The sequence below is a fragment of the Rhinolophus sinicus genome, linkage group LG05 (assembly GCF_036562045.2).
Source record: "Rhinolophus sinicus isolate RSC01 linkage group LG05, ASM3656204v1, whole genome shotgun sequence".
Lineage (NCBI taxonomy): Eukaryota > Metazoa > Chordata > Mammalia > Chiroptera > Rhinolophidae > Rhinolophus > Rhinolophus sinicus.
In genome coordinates, this window is record NC_133755.1 from 11,292,114 (window position 1) to 11,312,751 (window position 20,638).

General features: G+C 40.6%; 1 long non-coding RNA gene across 1 annotated transcript in view; it reads left to right on the top strand.

The window, feature by feature from the left end:
• The window catches only part of LOC141571506 (uncharacterized), a 37,733-nt gene extending 20,489 nt beyond the window's left edge, over positions 1-17,244 (top strand). The window contains exon 3 of the long non-coding RNA XR_012496252.1: positions 17,136-17,244. This is a non-coding gene — a long non-coding RNA (uncharacterized LOC141571506). The remainder of the gene's footprint in view (positions 1-17,135) is intronic.
• Positions 17,245-20,638: the final 3,394 nt, after the last annotated feature.

Below are 20,638 nucleotides of genomic sequence, written 5' to 3' on the forward strand. Positions count from 1 at the left end.
TTATTGTTCATTCTGACTGTTATTGGAGAACTTCCTCTGGAGACAGTTGAGATTTTGTTCTAGACATGGAGTTTAATGTGTGGTGTTTCTTTCCCAGCAAGGCCATTCCCATCTCACAAAGTCACAGCACTTTCCCTGTGGCTAGGCACAGTAGGGTAGAATGATAGTTGCACTGTCTTTCCTGCCGTTTGCCCCATCCTTAACCATTTAAACACACATATGTCCCTCTTGTGTACACAGGCTATGTAAATAAAACCCAGCTCCCAACTGGCTTACAGGGTCCAATCACGGCCTGCATTTCGCAGTTCTGATGTTATCTTCATCCAAGTTTTAGGTAAGAGACATGTGCCACGCCAACCTGAGTTGGTCAAACTTCATGAACTGAGACAGATTTCTTGACGTTGTCAACTTAGCTTGAATATCAGAAGTTTTTGGTAGCTTCAATCGAAGTCCTCCAAAAGGTCTTCTAGATAGTAAAACACGCAGGCTCTAAGTAAGACAGCGTGTTTACCTACCGTATCTCCCTGTGAGCCTGGGCAGGTTGTATAGTTTTTCTGTATCTCAATTTCCTTGTTTATGAAATGGAGATGACAGTGGTATCAACATCAGATGGTAATCGTGACAGTTGAAATAATATGAAGTACTTAAGACAATGACTGGCATTTATAAGTGATTACTAACTGTTAGTTATTACTTTTGTTCATAATTTTGCTACAGCTATACTGCAGAGTTCAAACAGAAAAATCTTTAATGTACAATCTACCACAATCTAATCTTAGGGCCAGAATTTTAAAGATACTGTTCATACACATCTATAACCAATCAAATGTCAGTTTCCTGACTCTTCCAATAGTCTGAAGTGATAAGACTTAAGGGCAGACTTAAGACCAATAAGTCTTAAGGGCAGACTGAGAAGGACCAGGCATTAGAGCAGCAGTTAGGAACCAAAGCTGGAGCGCTCTGACACTTGGGTTCTACACAACAGAGAAGGAAGATTTTGCAGAGATGAGGGCTTGACAGAGTCTTTGGTTTCTGACCAGTCCTTCTAGCCAACACCCAAGTTTAGCTTTTGGTTCCGGTCCTTTCCATGACTCTTCCATGTAACTCAGCCTTTATATATTCAGTAAGTTTTTTGATTATTGGTCGTTTCCCATCACACACAGGCTAGGATAGAATATTATCCTAATGGATGTTTTGAATCATTTTATGTATTGAGATATAAATAATAACTAATTGTTTTGCTCTGAGTGCTGAGGGTGCAATTAAAGAATTATTTGTATGTTTTTCTTCAGATTTTTAAATTTGTTTTTCTTTATTATCTTCTAATTCTCAACATTGTTATTGAGCATGGAAAACTACAGATACATGTGGGCAGCTGTATTAATCAGGGTTCTCCAGAGAAACAGAACCAATAGGATTTATATCTATATCTCTAGATATAAAGATCTAGATCTAGATTTCTAAGAGGGGATTTACTATGGGAATTGGTTCATGTGATTATGGACTCCAAGAAGTCTTACAATATGCCATCTGCAAGCTGGAGAGCAAGACAAGTTAGGTAATGATGCAATTCTGTCTGAGTCTGAAGGCCCAAAAAACAGGGGAGACAGTGGTGTAAGTCCCAGTCTGAGGTCAAAGGCCTGAGAACTTGAGGGGTCGTGGGTTTAAGTCCTGGAGTCCGAAGGCCCAAGTACTAGCAGCTCCAATGGCCAAGGGCAGGAGGAGAAGATGGGTATCTCTGTTCAAGTAGAGAGAGAATTTGCCCTCCCTGCAACTTTTTTGTTCTCTTTAGACCCTCAACAGATTGAATGATGCCCACCCACATTGCTGAGGGTGATGTTCTTTACTCAGTTTACAGATTCAAATGCTATTTTTTTCCAGAAACACCCTCACAGACACACACAGACATAAAGTTTTACCAGATATTTGGGCATTTCTTGATGCTGTCCGGTTGACATAAAATGAACCATCACAGCAGCATATCTTTTGTTTGGCGTAAGGTTCTCTCTCCATGAGTTCAACCTTGGTAATAAAGCCAAGATGCAGTGATATTAGGACGTTGTCATGCAGCCTTCCCAGATCTCCCAAAATTCGTTTTGATAATGAAATTACTGTTCTCAGTGCTAGTTGTGGATACATTTTAAAAAAGGAGCTCCATAAAAGGAATGAAGAGACATTTTGGAACACCACAAATATGGACAAGTCTAAGTGGGCATTCTCCATTTATTTTTGGCAAAGCTTTCTTGATTCTTACCATGGTTACAGAGAGGAATATAACCATTACCTTGACAATGCTAAAAGAATATTGTATAGTGATTTGTGGGACATGGATCCCTTCTGGCCATCCTCCTACTATTTCTTATGTTCTTGAGGAGTTGTGATGTGATTCAAAATTTCTCAGGACATTAGCAGATTCCTCTTTGGCTGGGAGATTTTCATAATACGGGACACAGATTGAGTATTACAACTAGGGAAGACTCCAAAGAATCTTTTCCTTCATCACGGCCATCCTGCTCCACACTCATCTGTAGAAATAAATGCTGTGGAAAGCGGCTCTATTGCCTTCATAGCTTTTCTTCTCTGAGTCTAAAGATACAAAAACCACTAATGTCAAAATGTGAACAAAGTTTTTTACTATTTTGAAGTATTTATATATGTAGACAGATAGGTTCAAAGGTAACAAAATTTAGTGAAAATTGCAGAGTTGGAAAAAGAAGGCATCTGTGAAGTCACTATTCTAAGATAGTCATAATTAAAATTATAACCTTCAAATTTTTTTTCATCCATTTGTCTAATGTTTTACATTCTCTCCTTTGTAAAATATTGTTAGAATTATGTAATATATGTAAGTCAGTATCCTGATTTTTCCTATATAATATTAAACACAAGTATTTTCTATGTTATTACTTGGTTTGAATAATCATAAATTTAATGACTCCATAATGTTCTAGAGTGGGGACACTATAATTTGTATGAGTGTTTTCCTGATATTTGGGGTATCTTTGACTTTTTGCTATTATAGATTACTTTTTCCTGAGTATCTTTTTTCATTAGCTAAAGTAAAAGTTCCTTAGTACAAAATCTTTCTTTCCACAATGACTAGAACATTCAAACATGAAGTTGGATGGGCCTATGAGACCCCAAGTTCTCGTGATAGAGCCTTACCTCTGTTCAGCAGCGCCAAATCTGGCTGGCTGGGTGACAAGCAGTTGACAAGCAGCAGCTGTGTCCTCTGCTGCCTCAACTGGAGAGGAACTGTCAAAGCGAGAGATTCTTATCCTTGGTCGCACGTTAGCATGACCTAGGAGCTTTAAAAAATCCTACTACACAGACCACAATCACAGGCAGGTTTAAGGAAAATCTCTGAGTGTAGGAGCCACATGTGAGTATTATTTGTGTTTGGCTAGAGGGCGCTAAGTATTATTTTTAAGGTGTGGAATTGCCTTGGGTCTAGCTCCCCAGATGCTACAGAGGGCCAGGCAGCAGCATCCTTGTGAAGCTGGGCTCCCAAGCAAGAAATCCCAGTCTTCTTTGACCCCTCCCTGTCTCTTATCTCAAGTTCTTACAAAGTCACCTCTCCTTTCTCGTAGCAGTATTTTTCAAACACTAGGCTTTCTTCCAGTCTATTAGCTTTAGGTCAAGTCTTCATCTTTCCAGTGAGCTAAGCAAGAGTCTCCTCACTAACATTCGGGTCTACAGTATTGCATTCTTCTCAAATTCATGCTTAGATAGCCACTAAAAGCAGTTTTGAAAAGCGCCAATAGGATCTTTCACTCCCTATTTAAAATGCTTTGTGGGGAACCATTATTTTTGAAGGATCAAATTTCAAACATATTAGCCTGATATGAAAGGTTTTCCATGACTTAGCCTCACCCGCATTCCTCACCTACTGCCTTAGCCTTAGATACCTCAACTTCACCTGCAAACCCCTTCTTGCTGCCCTTTTTAGAAAACTGCTTTATTGAGGTATAATTCACACGCCATATAATTCACCCATTTAAAATATATAATTCAATGATTTTTTAGCAGTCTCAGAGTTGTGCAACCATTACTACAGTCAATTTTAGAACATTTTCATTATCCCTTTTCAATTAACCCAGAGTCAACTACTGAGTAACTTAATTAAAGCTGTACAATCTTTTCTGCCATGTACAATAACATAATCATGGAAGTGGGGTCCCATTGTATTCACAAGGGAGGGAATTATTCAAGGATGAGGGTTTTTTGAGGGGTGGGTGTCATCTTAGAATTTTGCCCAATATGCTCATTTATCTGACTATATATTAGTGAACTTTCAAAACAGGGAGCTAAATTAATAAAATCCAGGCTTGCAAATTCATAGCTACCATCATCTACCTCAGAGAATATCGGCTAGCTGGAGCTGCTCTGGGCATTTGATTAAAATATATTTCCTATTTTTTGAGAGTATGGGCTGGGAACGGTAATAGATAAAGAGGTGTCTCAGCTTTTTTCTATGTCCCTTGGATTCATTCTTGTGTTTGGATATTTTTGGAGGAGTGGTGGACATTTTCCTGTAGCCTTCTGAGGTCTGTGATTATTGGATCAGACCTGGGGAACACCTTGACATCTAAAGAGATAATTTATAAACTCAAGATACCTTCTTTGGAATAGGCCTAAAAAGTAACTGTGAGGATAAAGTGATATATCCTTCTTAGTTCCTTTCTGTAGAAATGGAAGCATCTCTCATGATTGGCCTTCAAAATATGTATCTGAGGTATCAGTGTTAGTTTTAGAGTCAAATAAATCTGACTTAAAAGCTAGCCATGCTAGTAACCACTTGGTTAACCTCAGATAAGTTCCTTAATGTCTGAGATTTGTTTTCATGTCTGTAAAATGGGTATTATGACACCTAGTTGGAGGGTATTTTAGGGAGAAGTGCATGGGTAATGCACGTAATGCGCTTGGTCCAGAGTACCTGGTTCTGTGGCTTACTGCGTCATGTACAATATTTTGTAACCATTCCCATTAGGGAGTGGGTCTATTTCCCACCCCCTGAATCCAGGCCTGCCTGTGAATTGCTTTGTAACACTGTGTGAGTTCTACAGCCCAGGCCTTCAAAGGCTTGCAGTGACTACTTTTTCCCTTCTGGGATGCTGCTGTCATTGGGGTGGTTTGAAATCTTCATGGATGAAAGTCATGGACAATGAGAACTAATGTTTCTAAGCATATACTAGACACTTTATGTATTTTACGCTATATACTAGTTTTTAACTACCAAGCAGTGTAAAGTGAAGCAACCTGTCCGAAAACACAAAACTGTCAATTAGTAGAATCAGGATTCTAACTCAATCCTACCTGCCTCTAAAGCTTACGATGATTATTTGTTTGTTTAATTATACTTTCTCTTCAGGGAGATTTTCCAGTGGCCCATTTTTCTATACCCACCTTAACAAAAGGTCGATCTGAAATCTTGCGCAGTCAATTGACCGGTCTAAAAAATTGGATCAGACAGGTCTTTATAGTTTCTAAATATGATCCCTATCCACTGAGACTATATCTCTGCAAGTCTCAGGGTGTGATTGAGGAGCAGCTTCTCACATCAATCCTGTTCATGGCGCACATGCAAAGTACTCTTGCCAAAAGCTCGTAAGTGGAAATTTCTTGTCCAGAATATTGACTGGAGGCCAATGTGCATATGCCAGGCTCTGCCCAGATGGTGGTTATGTCAGCATTCTGCTTACGTAGGTCAAGTGTGCAAAGTACAAGTTCTGGGAAGGTTATCCAGAGAGGAGAGTATGCCATTCAGAATTCAGCAGTGAACAATATTTGTTTTTAAAGTTCATATTTCTTGAGTCAGTCCATCTTGATTATCCGCATGACTCAGGGGTTACCATGGATTCAGGGGCCAGGGACTCTGTGTGTGGCACACTGGGGTGGAATATGTTTGATGGATTAGGAAAGGAAAAAATATAGAACACTCGTACTTGAGCAAATAATTTTTAAAAAATTTCCTGGGGTGAGCCTTAAAGGTAATGATGCTTTATAAAATATATGGCCTTGAAAAATAAAAACGCCACTTTATTGCTGTGTAGATTAGGGCTCTGAGCTTTGATAGTCTCATCTGTAAGATAGGAATTCAATGCCTGTATACATCTCAGTTTTGTAAAAACTTGAATAAAATCATACAAGTAAAAGCACATAGCTCGGTTCACAGTAAGTTCTTAATAACACAGACAACTTCCATTTAACAAGAAACTCTGTGTGTTGAACAGGGAGAAAAGGTCAGTTGGAAGATGGCCAAAGGGCTGGGAAATCGGGCTGAATAGAAAGTGGCGGCCACTTCTCATAAAGGCAGGGGAGGTTAGTATCAGTGTGCCGTCCAGATCTTACTCCTTTTAAGAGAATCATGAGGAGTTTTTTCCACTTTTCATTCGGCTTAGCCAACATGGTCCATATTCACTTTTTTTTTTTCCTCCATCCTGCCTTCAACACTCACTTTCCTAAGTAAAGTTAACAAATGATCCCATTTCTCCCATTAGTAACAGCCATTAGCAAGAATGTTCGACACTCACCAGCATTAACCAAACCCTAATTAGCCAAATACTGCCTGCCACCCCCTCACAATGCACACCTTTCTTTTCCCAGGCCTGCTATGGCTCTCCTAAAAGAAACATTTGTAGAACTCCCCTCCTTAGCCCGCTCTCCCTCACATCATTAATCAGCTTGCTATGCCTCATCCAAAGGGGAAAAAAAAAATGATCCAGTTTCCTGTTGCATGCCGGCCAGATGAACAAGTGCTAAGTGGGACTTAAACGTGTGCCCTCCTGCACCTGGTGTGCTGGGGCGCACTTGTCCTGGGCTTCACAGAGGCTATCCTTACGCGGTTCCGTCCTGTGTGACGTCCCGATGATTCTGCTTTCCTGAGGCAGGCCTCGAGGAGAGCAAAGCCGGGCTGTCCCTCCTGTCCTTCCACCTTCAGGAGTTTATCTGCTTGCTCCAGGGACCCGTGATCTGAGAGGGATGAAGAGACTTTCTCTATTAGGTAGCTTTTAAAAAAGTAAAGAAAAAAGACGGGATTGAGATGTCTAACATACACACGTTTATCAGGCTTCCCCTGCATTGTCACCACGTCATTTCCTGCGTGGAGGTGGCTGGCGGGCCCCGGGAGCTCCCAGTCCACGAGCTCATATCCTTGTGACGGGCAACATGTTGCTGAGAAAAGAAACATCTCTGTCGTCTGCAGGCCTGGCTTTGAACATGAATGCTGCCACTGCGTAGGGGTCTCTGCAAGTTGCTTAACCTCACAGCCTGTCTCCTGATTTGTAAAATAAGATTGATGGTAATACCAGCCTCACAGAGAAAAGGGAAACCAGGAAAGTGAAGGCCGAAGTGCAGAGCCTGGCATAGAACAGACTCTGGACCATCCTCTCCCCTGGTCCCCTGCCTCCTGATTCACCTGCATAAACAAATTGCAGGGCCTCTGGGAGGATTGTATCTGGACCTCATGACCACCTAAGGAGGGCCTTGCCCTGAACTTCAGCGCCCCAGGAACAGGAGACTAGGAGTCTTGTCTCTTTGTTTTCTTTTGGCTTGTTTTGTTATTTGGGGTCTGTGTGACTTCCTGGCAACAGCCCCGCTGGTGGTGAGAAAATATGTGTGTTTGCTATTTGAGGAGCAAGCAGCTTGTTTCTAGATGTGCCCCTCCCCCAATATTGTTGCAAAATGTAGGTCAACGATGAATGTCCCTCAGTGCAGCACAGCTCAGCGTAGAGTCCCACGTCTAGTCCAGCTTGGATTCTATATTTTTGGTGATGCATCTGGACAAAATTGACTTTTGTGACAGTTTTCAGTTTTTTGTAGTTGGGCTTCAAGATTGATTGACTTTCCTTCCTTTTCAGGTCAGTCTCCTTGGCTGCCGGCTTCCTTTTCCCCCAGTGACATAGCAAAGGTTGCTTCTACTCCTGTGTTTCCCTTCCTGTGGATGGCACCGCCATCCTCCTGGTAGCTCAGGTAAAATCCCGGATGTATCCTGTGCCGCTGCTTCCTCCCTGTCTCATCCTGTCACTCGGGATCTTTTGGCTGGAATTTCTTCATATCCTTCAAAACAAGCCACAGCCCCACATTGCGTGTTCACTTTCTTACTGTGGTCGGTCCCTTCCACACTACCTTGTGCAGCCTTTACCCGAAGCTCCAACAGACTTATTGATAATTACTTGTTCTTGTCTTTTTCTTTTTCACTTGTCCATGAAATCCTGGGGGCACAGGGCCTGTGAATTAATTATCTCTGCATCTCCAGTGCCTCATATAGTGTTGGAAGTAAATGTTTCCTGGATGACTAGGGGTGGGAAATGAGTGTAAGACATTGTTTCCCCAATTGGAAATACTTTCTATGTCAGAGGACAGACTAGGGTTTGAGAAGGTGCTCGCGAAAACCCTAAAATTAGATTCCCCAATCCTATTTCCATCAATCTTGGGCTTGAACGGGATTGTAGCTATTTGAGTTTTTCTAATTTTCAGCCAAAATGTCCACAGTAATTAATTAGTCTACTCCACAGCTTGATAAAAACTATTGTAAATAAACGTAGGAATGAGGCTGCGTGATGACCATTGGACATCTAAAATTTGTCACATCCCAAATTGGACTTCTCTCCCTCCAAAATCTTTTCCTCATCCCATGTTTCTTATCCCAGTGAGCCCTGTTACCTGGGTGGGAACACGCGAGTCATGCCATGCCTCTCCTAACTCTATCATCCTACCATTCATTTGGTCACTGAGTTTTATTGATTCAATTTTTATAACATCTTGAATCTGTCACCTTCTCCGCATCATTGTCTCGTTCCTGCCCTCATCACTGCTGATAGGAGCTTGTGAGTTGGGTTCACTGACTTCCCCAACCAGCGGTGATCACTTCTTATTTGGCCCGTGGCTGTGCCTAGTGAATCTTTACCAACACAAGGTGTTTCTTGTATTTGTTTAAATTTTCCCTAGTATACTGTGAACTGATCGACAGCAAGAATTATACTTATTGAGTAAATGCCCGATATACTTGCATTTTAATGTAATTTGAAAGTTAAAGACAAGGAAATAGTAAAAGAAACTCTTGAATTCCCTTTACTCAGAGTCACTGATTTTTATCCCATTTAATTATTTTATCCCATTTAATTATCTCTTCCTCTCTCCTCCTAGATAGATAGTAGATAGATGACAGATAGATGGTAGATCGATCGATCGATCAATCGATAGATAATGTCTGGTTTTGTCTTGACAATTCAAGAGTGGAAGACACTGTGCTGCTTATACCCATAAATAACTCACTGTGCTTTTACTAAGATAGGAGGTTCTCTTACGTAACTACAGTGTAGCTATTACAATCGGGAAACTTAACATTGATGTAACATTATTGTTTAATCCAATGGCTGTATTCACATTTGGCAAATATCTCAATATAATGTTTCTTATAGTCATTGTTTTCCTTGTTCAAGATGAAATCCAGATCACAGATTACATTAGTTTTCATGTCTCTTTAACCTATGTCTGGTACATTTCTTCAATCTTTCTCTGTTTCTCTTTGTCCTTGACTTTTAAAAAAATTATTAGTAAAATATTTCTAGAATACCCCTGTACATGGGTTTGTCTGGTAGTTCCTGATTCATGTTAAGTATTTTTGGCAGTGATGTCACCGAAGCCATGTTCTACCCTTCTCAATGCATCTTATTAGAAGGATCATGATGTCACTGTGTCCCAATATTGGTGATATTAGTTTGATGACATGATTGAATTTGTGTTTTTCCATTATAAAGTTACTAATTGTTTCATGGTAAATAATATGTAATTCTTAGGGAATACGTGGAAAGATTGCATAAATATCCACTTCTTCTCCAACTTGCACCTCTAGTTTTAGCTTCCGTTGATTTTCCAGGTCCCTTATGCCTTCTTTTTTCTTTCTCTTTCTTTCTTTCTTTCTTTCTTTCTTTCTTTCTTTCTTTCTTTCTTTCTTTCTTTCTTTCTTTCTTTCTTTCTTTCTTTCTTTCTTTCTTTCTTCCTTCCTTCCTTCCTTCCTTCCTTCCTTCCTTCCTTCCTTCCTCTCCCTCTCCTCTCTCCCTCCCTCCCTCCTCCTCCTCCCTCCTCCTCCCTCCTCCTCCTCCCTCCCTCCCTCCTCCTCCTCCTCCCTCCCTCCTCCTCCCTCCCTCCCTCTCTCCCTCCCTCCCTCCCTCCCTCCCTCTCTCTCTCCCTCCCGGCCTTCCTTCCTTCCCTTCTTTTTTAATTTAAGATGGCATTCTACTTTAATAAAGCATATTCTCCGTGCACATTTACTAATTTCTATAAGGACACAGAAATTTGGCCACTAGCAGCCCTTCCTTCCAGGTGGTTTCCTATATGCCTTTGAAATGTCCCGTGATTCTTCTTTAGCACTTTCTTACTTTCTGGAATAACAGAAGTCCCTAGACTTAAGTGGCTTGTTGCTTCTAGTATGTCATTATTCTTGGCCCTTCCAATGGATAGAGCTATGTAACACGGACACACACACACACATCTATATTTATTTCCTTATTTTACTTATCTGCCTACCTATCTATAGTATTAAAAACCAGGAGTTTCTTCTGATATCTTCAAGTCATTGCAGCTCTACAGGGTTTATTCTTACCTCCCTTTCTATATTCATAACTTCCTTCTTCTGTCTTCCCTCAGTTTATTTATTCCTCAATTTTAGAGTATACCTAAGATAGTTTTAGAATTGCTAACCCGTAACACTGTGCAAATACAGTTCTGTTAAACAACTTAAGAGCCTTCTTCCCTGTCTCCCTGCCTCCAATGTTTCTTGCCCCAGTTTATTACCTCCACATAGGTACCAGACCAAACTTTACATATTTGACACTGCAGCCATTATTTTGCTCCTCAAGTGATAATGAAAGATAAAATGCACACCATCTCAAAAGAATTTAGTTCATGTTATTGAGAAAACTATATGGAAACAGAGTCAACACTTACTGTGTTTATAATAAGCACTATTTTAGAATTCTGCTAGTTTTGCTAGTCAGTTAGCAATTAAAAGGATCATTAAAGACTTGTTTTATATAACAGGTATTCATTATTAAGTCTGAATACTACTATTCTAATGTGAGAAATTCTTAGTTACCCATACTGACTTTGAATATATAAAGATTTTGTAGATCTTTAAAATATTTGTGTGTATGGACATTTTTGTAGTGATAAAAACACACACAAAAGCTTGATATGTTTTAATGTACAAATAAGTGTTGTTTATAAGAATTATTTTATGTCCATATGTAACTGTGAAATAATTTTTCACCTAAAATCCTATTACTTACATTCCTATGGAGGAAGTCAATTCTTTATTAAATTTGCCCTGCTTTAGAAAATAGCCTCGAGGGGAGATCTGGGTTTTCCCCCAGCACTAGATCCTTTCACTAATGCAGACAAAAGAGTTTTGAAACTCCCAGCTCTCCCCAGCATTGGGTGCTCCTGTAGCATCCCGGGCATCCGCTAGTATCAAACGCATTACATGACACTGTGATTTCTGTCTGTCTCCCTCGTAACACCTTTACTGTATTCTGTATTCTGATGCGTAATACCGTCCTGCTTCCACACCGGCCTCAATAAGTGTTTCTGAAGGAATGAAGGATGGGTGACTATTTCTGGAATGTGTGGCTTTCCTTTTCTTGAGGATGTGTTTAGCCCATTCACTTCCAGACCTGATCTCACAATGTGAAACTGTTATAGAAAAGAAAGGTCAGACATTCATTTCTGAAGTAAGATCTGCCAGGCAACAGATGGATTATAAGCAAAAACATCTATCGAGAAACTTCTAGTGCTGCATGAGTGCTTTATGTGTTTACCTGATTTCAGCCTTACAACAACTCAGTGATGGAGGAAGTGGGAATCTCACTTTGCTGATGCAAGTTTCATGGGAGCTAAGTAACTTTCTGAGGCAATGAAGGAACCAAAATCCAAACTCCGGTTGGTCTAACTTCAAAACATGAACATTTTTGGCTCTGTGACTCTGCCCACCAGAGTTTGGATGATATCAGAGCTATGACAGGTAGACAACTCAAGAGGAAACAGAACAGAGAAGTTAGCTCATAGATGAAATTCTGTTGAAGGGCATCGCCAAAATAAGTAAACTTATCAAGTAAATATAGTGGTGAATACACAAGGTTTGTTGTATTGGGGAAGAAGTGTGACACCTCTGGTGGAATAATAGGCTTTTAAAATTATAGATTAATAGAGTAGATTATACTTCAGATGCATCAAGAAAATAATGATCTCATTTTATAGGTAATGAAACCAAGGTCTAGAGAGAAGAACGGACTTATCCTAAAGTCACACAGCAAGTTGAAGTTGTAACCGGGACTAGAAAACAGGCCTGTGCCCTCTCTGTCTTCTACTATACATAGATGTTTACTTTTATTTCATGTCCTCTTAGTCAGTCCATCTTTCCCATGTGCTTCAGTTCACCAAGGAACCACTTCTTGGGAAACAGCTTTGTAAGAAAGCATTATACCAGGCACTGGAGATCCAAAGGGCAGGAGAACAGAGTCTGGGGTTAGCAAAACACGTCTGTCTCTCTGTGTCTGTTTCTCTCCAGTGGACGGCCTCCTCCCCGAGTGCAGACAGAGGTCACAGCGTGTGTGCACGTGAATATGGCCCTTCGTGTTTTATGCTCCTTATGACTGTGCATATGTTCCGAGGCTCAGTGTCACATTGTGCAGTGCCCACTGATAAATAGTAGGCAGAGAATGGATGAGAACGATTATGAAGAGGGAGAAAATGTCCAGATGTTAGTAGCTCATAATGTTTTAATTTAGAGTAGTGCTTTCGCCCAGTGCCATCACCAAAGGTTTGTCTTTGGTTTATTTGTGTTATCACAACAGTGACGATGGAGTTAAATACAGCCTTTGAAGAGAGGATTTTTGCTTGTTTCATTTATATTCTACTGTTCTTTCATTAAACATTTCTAAATATTCACGGGGCCCAATTCTTACAAAAATAAATCAGATAAACCTAGGGTTCTTGCCAAGTTAAATATCTACAGTTTCTGGCAATTATGTAATTTCCAAGCCTGCTACAGTAACTATTGCTGATAAGTAGATCGTCATAAAGAGAAATGTTCCAGACCAATCTTTATTAGTATGTCCTTCACTGATATATGCGGTCACTCTTTTTTTAAAAAGCAGAGTTGTAACTTTTTTTGGTCCCTAGTGAATAGCTTCTCATCATAACAATTTATATCTGGAGAATGTCATAGTGGAATGTAAAAATGGTAAATTAAAACCCATGAAATTAAGTTCTGCTGTTATTAATAAAAATGCTCTGGTTTTCACCATTTTGTCATGATGGCACGGTCTTATAAAGCAACTTTACAGTAATGTATTTCTGGCATTGCACGTTGACTTGGCCCAGACAAAAGCAATATTTAGAAAGTTCCTCTGTGGAACTTCTCTGGGAAAAAGGAATTGGAGAATCATGTGCTAATTTAAATACCTCCTTACCATCGAGGTTCAACACATTATTGATCGGAAAAGGCTTTTATGGAGAGAGGAACTGCACGGTGCTGTAGGCGTGGTCTAAAATAAACACATGGAAAATCCCAGCATGCCATTATTTTCCAGAGGTACATATCTGTTTGGTACAGATATACATTATTGAAAACACTTATATTAAAGGAATTCTTAGAGACTGACTCTCCTCTGTAGTGAGAGCTCACATGCTATGAACTTGGCTTTTATTGGGGTCATAGTGGTTTGCAGAGTATTTTTGCTCACATTAGCTCCTTCGTTTCCTACAACAGGCCTAGGGGGTAGTCAGCGTTTCATTCCTGTGTTATAGCTGAGGCAGCTGACACTCAATGGCCCTTGAACAATGTCCCTTACAGTGGTTCTAGGAACTCGAAGGCTTGGAACTCACCCAGACTTTCTGCCTTTGGACCACTTCCCAGCCCAGCACTGAGCTAAAGGAGGGAGATGGTCCTTTTATCATGCACAGCAGTAGAGTTTTATTCTCCTGATGAAGCTATCCGGTAGATTAACCCAGCTTTCATTTCTATGAAGGGAAAGTAGGCTGATGGAGTGATCTCGGTTTTGACACTACCCTCTCAGAAGAGAGCATGATGGGCAAGATGAAGTAGAAATCTTTTCCTACCTCACACTCACGTGGATTCAGTGAGGAAGGAGCAAACTGATGGGTGCCTGGGTGAATGGAGAGCCCAGACTTTTAGGTTCCCTAAATAGCAGGCTTGGTTTGCAAACTGTTATCAGAAGTATTCTACTGATGGAGACAGTACCTTCCAATTTCTTGAAGATTTTCAAAGTCGACCAGTTGTTGTTTTCTATGGAAAACCACTTTTCTTCGCCTGTGTCATTACAAAGATTGGAAAGATGGGAGAATAACGTATTCCTAATGGCTGGGAATCATTTCTTCCAGGTCTGTTTGGGTATGCTATAGGGCTGGCTGAATGGACACAGGACAGTTGGAGACAGTCAGCCTAGATGGGTAAGAAAATTTCAACTGAGAAGCCAGACTGGGTAAAGTGAACTGGAAACAGTTTCCAACAGTCTCATAAGGCCAGTGATATATAACTAAAGCATACAGTATTGCAAAGGATGATGATACAAGAAACACATACCTTGATAACATTGGCTTTTCAGCAAAAAAAAAATATGCAAATAGCTTGAAAGCAAATTTTATTTAAGTTGCAAAAATTAGAATACAGAAAGCATAGTTTCTGTTTCTTGGTTGGCATCCAGTTAGCGTTAGGCTGACAGTATAGATTTCAAACTGTTGGACAATGGTGATTAGCCTCACTTTGTGTGTGTTAGTACAGTGGCAGATGAACAGGACAGTTGCATGGTGAATACACGTGTAACTGAGGGACGATAAATGTATAATTTATCAGCTTGAGTCTTAAGGCCTTTTTGTGATTAAACAGCAGGCGTTAACCATGCTGCTGTCTACTTGTCCTTTTCTCCACTAAGCTATAAAAGCTCCTTACTGGGATTGGGCATGTGAGAACTGAGATCGGGAAGTTACCTAGGGAGGAACCTGGACCTGCCTTTGCGAGTATCTGATGGCATGGTAGGTCATCTGGTTAAAAGGTCAGATGGCGAACATGTCCTCTCTTGAGTCCCTCTGCTGGATTCCTTCCTACTCCTGCGGATCTGCCTCTCAGAGTTCAATATTGTCGTTGATCTTCCTCTGAAACAACTTTCCTAGCAGTAAGGCACCAAACAATGAGTAGATATCTTTTAAAGTTTGAGGTCAGGACTGTATAAAGGATCCAGAGAGCCACCTGGCTACCAAAGTCTTCAACCCTCATCTATATATGAGACAGAGGGTTTGAATAACTGCATCTCTTGTTGCGTATCTTTACTTATTGTCCATCCAACAATGGAATAAGAACCACAGGCCAATAATACATCATTTGTCTAAATGGCTTTCTTATCCTTGCCCAGCCTCTATTTTACTGTGATCACAATGTGAGATAAGCATCTTTGGAATAAGAAGAAGGAAGCCAGACGACGTCATCCTTGTTTGTCCCAGTGGCAGCGGGAATTGCTATGGCAATCCCTGACTCTCCTGCTTTCTCTGCTTTAGGGAGGAACCACAGCTGGTGCAGCCCCACCTTCCTGCAGCTGCTGGGTGGTGCAGCTTGCGGTGAAGTGGGCAGGCAGGGGAAGCTCTCACAGTGGGGAACGATTGCTGGGCTCCCACATATTTCATTTAAGATTAGTCTGGAAATGAGGGCGCTTGGATTCCCTGCTGCTGTTGTTTTATGTGAGACTGTGTAACAGGGATGGGGACAGGGAGAGGTTTGCAAAAGCAATTACAGTGCGGTGTACACAGCAAGCTTGGCATCTCATCGAGTGTCCTCCCTGGGAGTCTTTCCCTCTGAATTGGAAAGCTCCAGTTTTAGCTTGATGAACTGGTTTCTGGTTAATTCAATTGTTCTAGCCCCCGGTGGAACTAGAGTAATGGATATTCACAGCCGAGAACGTGGCTTTCTGAAGTGGCATTATGAATAGGGTTGCCAGATTGAGCCAATAAAATTTCAGGGTGGCTAATTAAATTGGTATTTCAGATAAACAATGAATAATGTCTTAGTTACATACTTGTGTTCCAAATGTCGCATGGATCCTCTCAAGTATTGCAAAAGACAAACTTATAATAAAATTTTTTTATCTGAAATTCAAATTTCATTGAACACACTATTTTATCTGACAACTCTAGTCATGGATAATTAACAGAGGATATTGTTCACAGAAAATTTATTGATCATTGATTAGGTTCACTAGAATCAATAGCTATATTAGACATTTGTCCCCATTTTTAGGTAAATTAAATAGGATAAAATATGTATTTTTTTTCTTTTATAATATAGACATAATGAGACATCCATAAGATGAATATTTCTTATCTATGTGGTAATATGTTGTACTTGTTTAGGTTTATTTTAGTTTAACCCATGATTGAAGAGTGATACCTAATATGAAATTCTTTTTTATCTTATGAAATTAGTATATGTGGTAAACATCATGGATTAGATACACTGGGAAAATTGAAAAAAAATTTACACTGATTTTATTAATAATATATGTTCCTTGTGGAACATTTGGAAAATATGTAATAATATGAGAAAAAATGCACCTGTAATGTTTTTTATCTATTTTATGTTTTTTTGTGAATATACTTTTAAAAAAAAGTTAGGATTATATTGTAATACAATTTTGTTGCCTTTTAAAAATTCACCATTACAACATGAATGTCTTTTCATGTTATTAAAAGCACTTATAAAACATTTTAATAGAGACATACTATTCCTTTCCTATTGTTTTGGTTTTTTCCTGCTCTAATATTAAAACAAAGATCTTGATACATAACTATTTGTATCCCTATGATTTTCTTTGGACATATTTCCGAAAGTGCAGTTCCTTGATCTAAAGATCAAAACATATTTAAGACATCAGATGTTGTTGTCAGTGTTGTTAGATGAAAGCCTAAACCCCCTATGCCTTCTGCTGCAGTGCTCTACCCCCTGGGTGTTTCTGCCCTTCCACCTCTACTCAGTCCTTCCCATTGGGATAGACACGACTTACCTAATGGGTGAATTTGGAAGCAGGCAGTTTGGTTTAGTAGTTTCTTGGTTCTGCTTTTTTCAGATGTGGCTGCCTACATAGAGGGTACCTCTGTGTTTTCCTTTTGCTGTGTGGTCAGATTACCAGGGCAGACCTTGGATGTGTGGGCGTGTCTACAGTTGTCTCCTCTGCTTATGTGGGTAAGTTGAAGTTTGGAGTGAATATTAGAAAGTCCACTGTGATTGTTCCTTTAATTCATATCCTGCCATGTAGTGATTTTCAGAAATACATCTGACGTTTGGTCTTTAGCTCTCTGACAGCCATGTCTGATTCTCAACCAGTTCCAAAGTCAAGTTGGGGAGAGAGGTGTGATTGTCACAAATTTAAACTCCAAATATGAGATCATTGGCCAGGAATAACTGACCCATAGTTAGAGCGCCTGGCATTTAGAGCTCTCAATCATGAGTAGAGTACGATTTCAAGTACCACCAGCGTTGGCCTAAGGCATTATAGCTTTCTTTGCAGAGGTCTTGCAGTTTTGGCCTTTAAGCTTGGCAGTTGGCATGGTGTATATTGCAATTGTGCAGCTGGGATTATTAATTGGTGTGGGCCATGCAAGCTCTGGTAAACATGATTTGTGTGGTCCTCCGTGTGTCAACTTGATCTGATTTACAAAAGTGTGGTTTGGGTGAGATAGGAATTAAGTTGCTGGGAAAAGGAGACTCTCAGTTCCTGTCAAAGATAATTTTAGAATCAGTATAGGCTTTTAACTATTTGCTGATAAAGATTTTTTTTTCCTTTCTTTCTCCACAGTGGAATTTTTTTTTAGCGTGGATAGCAGGCCAGAACTGAATACTTCAAAGATAGCTAAGTTCCATGAATAGTAGACAAGCACCGGTGTCCAGGTTCTTTCAGCTCTGTCTCATCTTGTGGAATGCCAGAGACAAAACATACTTTTCCTGAGTTGTTTTTTACTTCCTGACTCTTCTTCTGCCTCTCCGTCTTTAACACCCTAACTCCGGAGTTCTAGTCTAAATTTCTAGACATTTCACTGTCAAAGCTGTGAGAATTTCATCTGTTTCATCTTCTTTCACGGGACAGATCTAATTCTGGGGGCGGGGGGAGTGTCTGAAGCTTAAGAGAGAGAGAGAATACAAAACTATGGATACAAAATTATGTATGAAAGTAAATATTTATTTAAAATGTGAAACGAAGTCACAACAAATTACTAGAGGCTTGGAGATACTGATGTCTTATTTTAAAATCTCTTTGCCAGTTTATCGGAAATGCTTATCTAGAAAAGCTCCCTGATTGTGGCCTTGCTTTTCCTCTCCTGCCAGAATATTCTATGGCTCCCAGAACTCATAATGGTGGGCTCTGATGCTTAAGCTTTATTAAGCTCCATCGATCTTTCTGTGCATTCTTCAGGGTCTGCCCTTCCAGGCCCTGTAAGTTACCTGAGAGAGGATTCACCTCTTCCAAAGGGATGATAACTGAGGGAGAAGATTCTCCCCTCTCAGAATTCTGAGGTTCCTCGTGAACACAAAAAACAATCTAACACAGAACAAAACTGCTCACTTTACTGGGTGCTATAGGCTGAATTGGGCCTATATATGTTGTAGTCCTATCCACCTCCCTTGCCTCCAGCACATCAGAATGTGACACAGGGCCTTTAAAGAGGTAACTAATGTCAGATGAAGTCATATGGGCGAGCCCTAACCCAATATGACTGTCATCCTTATAAGAAGAGGAGGTTAGGACACAGACAGACACAGAGGAAAGACAATGTGAAGACACATGGAGAAGGTGGCTATTTACAAACCAAGGAGAGAGGCCTCGGAAGGAACCAACACTGCTGACACCTTGATCTCAGATTGCCAGCTTCCAGGACTGGAAGAAAATTCATTTCTGGTATTTAAGCCACCTCGTTGGTGGTGCTTGGTTACAGCAGCCCTAGAAAACTAACACGGTGGGATAGAGGCAGAAGGAGGGCCCATTGCTTTATAGTAGGATCGCATGCTAAATCGGACAGCTTCCGTGAGGGCAAGTGTAAGGGGGAAACGGGTTATCCTGAGTGCCAGGAGCCTACAGAATGCTGCGTCCTGAGGAGCCCTTTCTGAAGAACTGGGTCGGGTTCCCTGAGAGCAGCTCCCGCTTGTCCTCTGTCTTGCACTTTCTTGACTTGCTCTCCAACCTGTTGCAAAGTCATTGTAACCATCCTCCTGCCTCCTCTGAAGATCTCATTGCTGGGAGGGGTCACCGCTGACTATAGGCTGTGCCTGCTTTCTAACTGTGCCACCTATTGATTCCTTCTCTGTAAATTCATGCTTAACCACCTGCTATGCAGTGGAATGCTGAATTGTTCAAATAAACATTGCTGACAGAACTGAGATCAACAATTTAGTTGTTAGCAGTCACCCCCAAAAGAGAGTGGGGAAGCCCAGATTTTTGGTCCCAACTCCACTATTACTATCCCTGGTCATCCACTGCTTTCCCACATCCCCCTCCACCCCAAACCTGGCGAGTTAGGTACTTCCTCTCTGGAATTCCCATAGAGTTAACCCTGTGCTTCATTCCAACCTACTACTTACCACATTGTGTTGTGAATGTTTATTTAAACACACCTCCTTTACTAGAATGTAAGTCGCTTTAACTCATGGCCTGTGTCTAATTCATCTTTGCATCACTAGGGGCTATCACAATGCTTGTCAGAGAGTGGGTGCTGAAAAATTGAGCCTCAAGAAAGTTCTTCATCTGAAATAAAATGATTTTTACCTAGCATTAGCCAAGAACATATTCTTGTAGGCTTTTCTCCCTGTCAGTTTTTCCTGTAGGTCACTGCCAATCAACAAATGTGTTGAGTACCTACCATGTGCCAGCTGTTGTGTTAAACTTCAGGAATAAAATGATGAATCCAACTCAATCGGATGAGTTGGAGCTTCCAGGAGCTTCTAGTCTATCAGAGAGAGAAGACAAGTTCAAGCATGACTATCATGCAAGTGCATGCCATTCTAAGAGGAGTGGGAACAAAGCATCATACTCTGAGGGTCCAAAGGTGAGAAGGAAAGAATGAGGTTTGAAAGGGGCCCCAAGAAAAGGCTTCTTGGAGAAGGTAACATTGAGATAAATGAGTGGGTAGTACACTAGTTTTCTAGGGCTGCCATAACAAAGTAATACACACCAAGTGGCTTAAACAACAGGCATTTATCTTACACTTCTGGAAGCTAGAAGCTTGAGGTCAGCGTGTCGGCAGGGTTGGTTCCTTCTGAAGGCTATGAGGGAGAATCTCTGCTACATCTCTTGTCCAGCTTCTGGTGGTTTGCTGGCAATCTATGGCCTTCCTTGGCTTGTGGACGCATGTTTCTCATCTCTGCTTTTATCTTTGTTTGCATGGAGTTCTCTCTGCACGTGTCTGCATTCAAATAACCCTTTTTATAAAGACAGCAGTCACATTGGATGAGGGGTTTACCTTACTCCTATATGACATCATCTTAACTAGTTGCATCTGCAATGACCCTAATTCCAAATAGGGTCACAATCTGAGATACCTGGGTTAGAACTTCAACATATGAATTGGGGGTGGGGTA